This window comes from Tenrec ecaudatus, chromosome X, assembly GCF_050624435.1.
Source record: "Tenrec ecaudatus isolate mTenEca1 chromosome X, mTenEca1.hap1, whole genome shotgun sequence".
Classification (NCBI taxonomy): domain Eukaryota; kingdom Metazoa; phylum Chordata; class Mammalia; order Afrosoricida; family Tenrecidae; genus Tenrec; species Tenrec ecaudatus.
In genome coordinates this window covers 145202297-145210736 of record NC_134548.1, presented here as the reverse complement: position 1 = coordinate 145210736, position 8440 = coordinate 145202297, and the positions used below count along the sequence as shown (strand labels likewise).

At 42.0% G+C, this 8440-nt stretch overlaps 1 non-coding gene across 1 annotated transcript; it reads right to left on the bottom strand.

Moving 5' to 3' along the window:
- Positions 1-8027: 8027 nt before the first annotated feature.
- Positions 8028-8162, bottom strand: LOC142435361 (small nucleolar RNA SNORA5). The gene has a single exon (XR_012781431.1). It is a non-coding gene; the product is annotated as a small nucleolar RNA SNORA5 (small nucleolar RNA).
- Positions 8163-8440: the final 278 nt, after the last annotated feature.

The following is an 8440-nucleotide window of genomic DNA, read 5'->3' as shown; positions in this document are numbered from 1 at the left end:
TGGAGGCCAAACAGTGAGGAGTTGAATTGCTCATCTCAAAGTTAATTTTTCAATGTGTCTCATGAGAAAATTGAGAATTCTGAAACAAGTTACTATCAGTGTTCACAGAGAAAGTAAAAGGGAAAATGAAATTTGGTGATATCTAGTATAAAAATTATAAATGTGTTTCATGTATTGGTGACCCCCAATTACGTAGATTGATATGGACATATGAAAATTAAGTAATTTTAAATGAAGGATAATTGCATTTTATCTTCAATGTAGCTGACATTAAAGAGGCTCCAATGCAAAGAGCACAAAATTGGAAAGCAATACAGACACTTGTGTTGAAAACACTAAACAGGAAACGGGGCCTAGTATGAACACAAAGGAGAAACGGTAAGGTTGCTGCTGATTTTCTAGAGCTACTGCTCTTGTATCATGTCTTGGTGTCTATGGCAGTAAATAGCATTGAACTGATAATGAGGTTCTATAGACTGAAGTCTCCATTTAAGAAAATAAACTCAGTGCCAACGAGTTCCTTCTGAATCCCGACAGATTGGAACTGGGGTCATGGTTACGCAATCAGGGGTGACATGAAAAGTCAGCAGCTGAAAACCACCAGCAGTTCTGTTGGAGAAAGATCAACCTTTCTACTCCTGCAAACAGTTCTCTCAGAAACTCACAGGGGTGGTTCTACCCTGCGCTGTAGGACTGTTAGCAGGCAGCATCAACTCGATGGAAGCGACTCTGGTTTTGTGTGCGTGTGTGAGTTTCTGAGACTATAAATCTTCATGGGACCAGACAGCCTCCCCTTTCTCCCACAGAGTGTCTGGTGCATTCAAAGGGATGCACATTGAGTTACCTGCCCATCAAGGAACCCACTGGGGGTGAAATGGGCTTGATTATTCTCTGAGCAAGAAAGTCCCTTAGTGTTATCGCCTTGCTACACTCATATAACTCGATGTATTTCCCAGAATTCAACAAGTGTTATCTCTTCTCCAACCCAGTGGAACATACCAAGGATTATTTTCTTCATTCTAGAAATGCACTAATTGAGTAAAAGGTAAAAGTCATTGAGCATTAAGCTCATGATAATTAACTGCAAGCAGCACTGTGGTAAAAATTGTATAATCTGAAGCATTTATACTTTTCAGCTGATTTGGATATACGTCCTTTTGTACAGTTCATGATACCAAAGTGGACCAAAATTGAAGTGAAATATATCCGTCTATAAAACCTACAAAATCAATATGCATAGTAAGTGCATTGGATCTGTGTATCCCATCAGAGCTTTTATGTTCCTGAGGAAACAGAAATTAAAATTACACTGCTTGGAGAGAGATAAGATTATTTGTTCTGAAAATAATTATCCCTGCAGTAAAACACTCTTAATCTTCAAGAAAGGAGCTTCTCTATTATCCTGATAGGGAACAAGACCTACATTGGGGCCAGGGAATCACTCTGTTTCTATCAGAGTGTCATTGAAGCTGTGGTATTTCACATCTTCCTGCGCAGTACACATGCGAGGGTTTGCTTTGAGTGTGTTGTGCGATTCGTAGAGTTCTGACATCAGACAGGGCTCCTTAATTTGTGTTACAGGCAGAAGCGTCTTCAGGAATACTTGCAACGGTTTTTGATATTGTCTGAGCAGTTTAACTGGATCTGAGGAAAGCTGAGGAAGAAAAAGCAAAACTAGAGGTGGGTATCCTTAGCTTCATACAGAATCACCCAGTCTCAAGTAAGAATGAATGCAGAGAGAGCCTTTAGGCTTGTGGTAGATACAGGGGAAGTCTATGCTTCTGTGGTCCATCTCAATGAGGGTCTTTGTCCCTTTCATTTGTAATGTAGTGATGAAGACCAAAACCAAAAATAGATACATGAATGCAAAACAAAGAGCTGGGAAATGTCACAAATGCAGCTCTTATGTTGCATATTATTTTGAAGCAAAGCCAAGCTGACATTCCCAGAAAGTTTTCATAAACATTGAATCTGAAGCAGGTGGATGGCAATGAGTTTGCTTGGCTTAGGGATCAGGGCGGGGCCACAATTTGAAACCATTTAGTTATCAAGGATGGTTTGTAAATGGGACGTAATAAGCTTGGCCCTCTCTAAAATCATTTAGCACTGACTGACATTAACAAGTGTTAAAGCTATTACTTTTCTACCGACATGGGTCTCATCTTGTGTTTCTAAAGGGGGTAGAAGTTCCACAAGGCAGTATGCGTGGGAGCTGAGTGTAAGACACAGAGCTCAGTAAAGTGATGCACTTGCTTGTGATTGGACTGCAGGCAATATACTAATATTCTAATGTAAATTCCATAATAAACTTGTTTAAAAATAAAAACAGTGATGGGATGCAAAGCAATTTCTTGCGCTCTAAACATGTAGTTACCCATTAAATTAAATTCTCAAGCAAAAATTCTTAAACTTAAGAGACAAGGGACTGTTGAGGATTGGAATCAAATTGACCAGGTTGGCCTGCACTATACAGTCATATTTGCTTCCTTCATTTTAAATAGAAAAATCATTCTTTGTTAATGAATGCCCTTTGCTAGAATCATTCAAAGCTTGACATCTAAAGACCAAAAAGCAGAAGAAAATAATTTATGGGAATGCTGAGATATACAGTTCTGCACACGTTTGAAATTTTTGTTGTGTTAGTTTGAGTAGAGGAGAGGAAAAAATCCATAGAAACTCATATGTGCATAAGATAGAGTTTTATACACAGGGAAATTGTACATTAAGAAAGTATCCTAAACCAGTCCAATCCAAGCCCACCTGTCCAAATAAGCCCATATGCCTGATACCAATCTATAAGTCCTCTTCAGACTCATGTAATACATGTAGTGTCGCCCAATGCAGGACAATCACAGGCCAGAGGGTAGAAAGTATTTGGATCCAGTTGTGGTGTAAGCTTCTCAGTGCTGGCAGGTGCCTCCACGTGGTTTCTCCAGGTCGCAGGGCACAGGGTCTATCAGCATAGTGCCATGTGTCTTATCAGTAGAGCATCTCCTGGGGTGTCAGCAGAGTGAGAGTGTGTCTTCTGCCTCCAGGGAGGAAAAACCAGAGTGAATAGAAACCTCAGGAGAGGGCCATGCCCACACAGAGGACAGGACAGACCCCACACTTTCCATTGTAATCCTCTCAAATTGACACCAGATTTGGTAACTGCCACATTTCTTCAAATAGAATGGATGTCCTTGAAGGCAGTCATGATCACAAGTAGAAGACAGCCACGTGCGCAGCAACTAGGAAGACACCTTCCCTAAACGTGTGCAGTTTGCTGAGTTTTCCATGTGAGGAAACAAGCTTGAGATCCCGAATCGTGTTGCACACCCGTCAAATGTCCCTGTGGGAGGCCAGGGGGTGTTTCCACAGCTGCTCTCTGCCCCGGAGGACCTTAGGTCTGCTGGAGAGAGGACTGCTGACAATGCCGGACCCCCTGAGGGTATCACTATCCGGTGCAGCTGCACTCTGCAGGTTTCACCTTTCTCCCGAACAACTTGCCTGAAGGTTGAAAGTCAAGCATAAAGTCCCTGAGAAACTCTGTTCGTCCTCATCTGGTCAGAGGCCAGGGCTGTTCAGTATCCTTCACTTTAGGGGAGGTTTAGTAACAGTGACTGCACTTGCAGTGAAGAAATTTCTCGAGCGTGCAGTACACAGGGCCTACACCACCTAATAAGAATCTGCTATCACTCTGCGGCGGTGGGGTCTTACAAAGCATGTAAGGGGAAAATTGTGCATTTCTTTGCCACTTGGTCATAGTTTCAATAATATGACTTCTAAAACATCAATTCCCTTCCCCCTTTGCAGCATACATGTGAGGCTTTTGAAGTTCCTCTTTCCATTCTGCCTCGCTGAAAACTACCTATGCCTATTTCTTGAACAGTTACAGATAGTACTTTCTCCACTTAAAACTAAAACCTGCTAACTCATGCAGACTTTAGACCATCAGTCAATTGTGTTCTGTGTGGATCATATTGACGCAGTTATAAATTTTGTATAGGGCCAATGTGCTGAATGAGACACAATCTCCTCCAACTGACTAAATTGCCACATTTTTTTTCACAGTGCTGGTGACTGAGATAATAAATGGCCTTACCTACTGGTTACATCTCCCCCACATTAGGGGATTCTAAACGGGCAACTTCCTGTCCACAAGACTGACACTATTGTACCTGCTTGCCATCCAGTTGATTCCAAATCAGCAACTCTATAAGACAGAGTACACTTGCCCCTTAAGATTTTTTTTTTACTGAAACCAACTACCACATTTTCCTCGCTCAGAGCAGCTACCTAGCAAGTTCAAACCACTAGTCATCAGTTAGTCAAGTGCCATAAACACTATGTCACCAGATCTCCTTACACTAATGAAATCGCTCCATGATAGTTATTTCATTGGACTTAGGAATTGATGATCCTTGTTAATATGAAAAGGAATTGTTTCATCGAGTGGATTCCAACTCATAGCCACCCTATATAGGTTTCCCAAGGCAGTAAATCTTTACAGGAGCCAACCGTCTCAACTTTCTCCCATGGAGCAGTTTGTGGTTTTGAACCTCCTACCTTATAGTTAGAAATCCACTTCTTGAACTTCAGACCCACTGCCATCAGGACAATTCTCACTCATAGCAACCCTCCGGGACAGCATAGTATTGCTCCTGTGGGTTTCTGAGACTAGAACTCTTTCAGAGAGTAGAAGCTAGCCTCATCTTTCTCCCATAGAGCTGCTGGGGGTTTCAAGCTGGTGACCAATATGCAACAGTTAGCAGCCCAATACGTAAGCCAATATGCAAACAGGGGACCTAGCAATCCACTTCATAAGGGGAAAAGGCTAATCACTGTGGTATAATGGGGGAGCAAAACACAGAATTGGAGGCCCTAAGCTTTCATCTTCAAGACAGGCCTTACCAAGTTCCAAATTTGGATGTTGAGTTACTGCACCAATAAAATTGGGGTAATATTTACCTTAAAGAACTATTAATAGAGGTTTTCGTTAGACCATATAGTTATCAATGGAGAAACTGGACTTAGTGTGACTGGCACATAGTAAAGAGGCAATAGTAACTTATTATCACTAGTAATCCCTGGTATTTGCAACCACCGCACCAGAAGCAGGACCTTGACGGTAAGGAAAGGGAAAATATGTTGTTTGGTTCAGTACCTTGCTCAGGGCCCCAAACTCTGGTCCATTGAGCCAAAATGCAGACTGACACCACAGAAATCTGCTCTCTTTACTTGCATGTGCCCCTCCCCAACGAGCAGAATTATAGGAACAGACAGCCTCAGTGTTTCAGGCCCAAATATGCAGGTTACTTTGAATGACAGATCAGGCTTCAGTCTGTTTTCATCCACCACAAAAGAATTGTCAATGGTCAACAGAAATCATATTTAAGCCCAAAATGAAACAAGATCGTTAATGACCTGTGGATTCTTCAAAATTAATTGCTAAGTCTCCTTGGTGTCCTGTTTTCCCCAAACTCCAGGGGGTATTCTCACGTAAAAGAGCACCACAAAGCACAAAGCCATCCCCTATGCCCAGAAACTTAATTTTTGGTTCTAGGTCCCCCGAGGACTCCCTTCCTCCCATTGCATCCCTCCCATGTGACCATCACTTTAATTCCCTGCTCTCATTCCAGTGCTTATACCATGCAGGTCGCCATCTGCCAACATCCCAGCTCTCAGGCAATATGGAACATTTATCTTTTTAGACCACAGGCTACAGGAATGCTGCGTTCTAGAATCCTAAGCACCTTGATAGGATTATGGACAAGCTTATGAGGGCCCAGAGTGCCAGGGAAGACAGAAAGTGAGGATGCAAATTTCTACCTCTGCAGGCCTCGGGGAGGCAGCACCACAGGAATGGTTTCCTGGTGTGTGTAGGAGGTTCAGACCCCAGGCATTAGGGCTTCCAGCATAGGCAGAGATATTCCTTCTCCCCATGTCCCATTGATTCTAGAGCCACAGGGATGCCCACCCACAAGGGACCTATGGGAATATGAACATGTGGGTAGCAGTGGCAACCATGATTGGTTGAAGGACCTATGGAAATATGAACAGTGCAGGGAGCAGTGGCAACCATGCTAGCTGGAAGGTCCTTTAGAAGACACGCTCCCAACACCCCATCCTCCACCACCAATTCTTGTATAATACAACAGAGAAGAGAGTCCCTCTAAGAGTAAATAGGATTGAGCTTTGCTTCATCTCAGTGCATGGAGAGGAGATTAGAATTTTAAGTTGTCATCATTCCATAAACCTTCCTTGATATACACATGACACCGATGGCACAGCAGAGTAAATGCACACATTTTTTTTTAGTAGTTAGGGTTTGGGACCAGGTCCAAGGAAGAAAGAATGTTGATCTTTTTAAGGTGGATGAAATCTCATGTGGAAATTGAAGGCCTCGTTTCCTTTAGACTGAAGGCCAACTTACCAATTGGACTCCTTCTTGGTTCCCTCCTTGACTCGCAACAGCTGCTTTGAGGGAGCAGAGAGCCTATGGAGAGCACACAGGAAGCAGAAGATTCCAAGGAGGGCGTGCCCCAATCCAATTCTCCTATTCAAACTATCCCTCCCATAAGCAGCAGCAGCTCCTGAACACCTGCATTGAAGACCTGAACTGCATGCTGGGCAAAGAAATTAAACCAATCTGCTCTTCATCTTAAATTAGGCACTCTCTCTTCTGGTTTCAAACTCCCCACTTAATGAGAAACTGTGTGCATTAGACTGTAGTATCTAATTATAACTCCTAAAAGTTTATTTTTGAGTAATTCTTACTTCTAACATACAATGTTTTGTTCATCATATTAAATGAAAACACCTGAGTTTGTTCATATACATAGAATTATTTTTCCAACTGACTCACATACATAGGATTTAACATTGCATCTCTCAAACCAAGTGCAATGACAGACAAATGGCCCTTTCCCAGGGGGACAGACAGCAGAATAGTGGATCAAATGAGATAGCGGTCATTTTAAGACATGGCAAAAAAAAAAGAATAATTTCTAAATTATCAAGGTGTCATAGGGAAGAGAGGGGAGAGGAGGGAGGGGGTAAATGAGGAGCTGATGCCAGGGGCTCAAGTAGAAAGAAAATGTTTTGAAAAAGATGATGACAACATATGTACGATGTGTTTGACACAATGGATATATGTATGGATTTTCATAATAGTTGTAAGAGCCCCCAATCACATACAATTTTTAAAAAGAAATTGAAAAGCTCAAAGCCAGTGAGAACTATGGAAAAATGAAGAAGTGTGAAGTGCAAACACCCCAAAGCTCAAATTTATGAGAATAGAAAACGGACTAATTGTAGATAAATCATTAATGAAAGTTGTATAACCCAGTTGTAAACTGTCTTTCAAGCATATAACTACAAAAATACTGCTCTCCCAACTCTTATCCCAACTGAGAAATTAAATGCTTACAAAATCAATTGACCCCCAACACCAGCAGGTGTGCCAAAGCATCTAATCGTTCCTCTCCTCCCTTTTCAGGTCTAGGCAGTTGGTGTTGGCTCTTCCTGATGTAGGTTGATGTTCAGGGTGTTTCTTCATTAGATACTTGGAAGATCTTCTAGTGTGGCTATGGTAGGTATAACTTCTGCAACAACAATTGAGATGCGTGCAACTCAGATGAAAACACTGGATTACCCTAAAAATGTAAAACAACAACTACAAAAAACCATGAGCATAGTGGACCCAGAACTTTTTTTCCCAGAAAAGAACATTCCGAACAGAGACTCAAGTTTATATCTCTGAAAACATATTGCTGGTCTCAGCCAAAGGTATGACATTTGGGGGTTCGGGGAGGAGGTTATTAAGAGAGCTACAAGAAGAAGGAGATGGGGCAGAGAGGGTGCTTCTCTCAGGTATCAACACTGTCAATAGTATTAGCCCTATGGAGGGTATAAGAAAACAGAATGGACAAAAGCGTCACAACTTCAACACTTTTCCACGGTATAAAGCAATCACCATCACATCCAGAATCAACCACGTGAGAATTGACATGGAATTAGGAAAAATCCTCCTTTTTATCTTTGCTCAGTGTGTGTATCAAAATGTATCCCTGAGGCTCAGCAGAGAGGAACAGGGTCCACGAGTTACAATGTCTCTGTGACAGCCTGTTGGGCCACTGCCAGCCATACATGGGGCAGCCATTGAATTTGAAAGAGCTGCAAAGGAAAAATCCTCTTTTTAAGGAGAACATGGAAGTATTCAAAGTCAAAACTCAAACTCACCATCATGGAGTTAATTCTGAATCATGGTGACCTTATACGACAGGGAAGAACTGCCCTTGTGGGTTTCCAAAATGTTAATGTTTACAAAGGTAGAAAGTCCAGTCTCTCTCCTGTGGAGCTGCCTGGTGGTTTCACATTGCTTAATTTGCGGTTAGTAGTCCATCCCATAAGCATTATGCCCCTAAGGTACACCTTCTTTATTGAAAACCAATGAGAA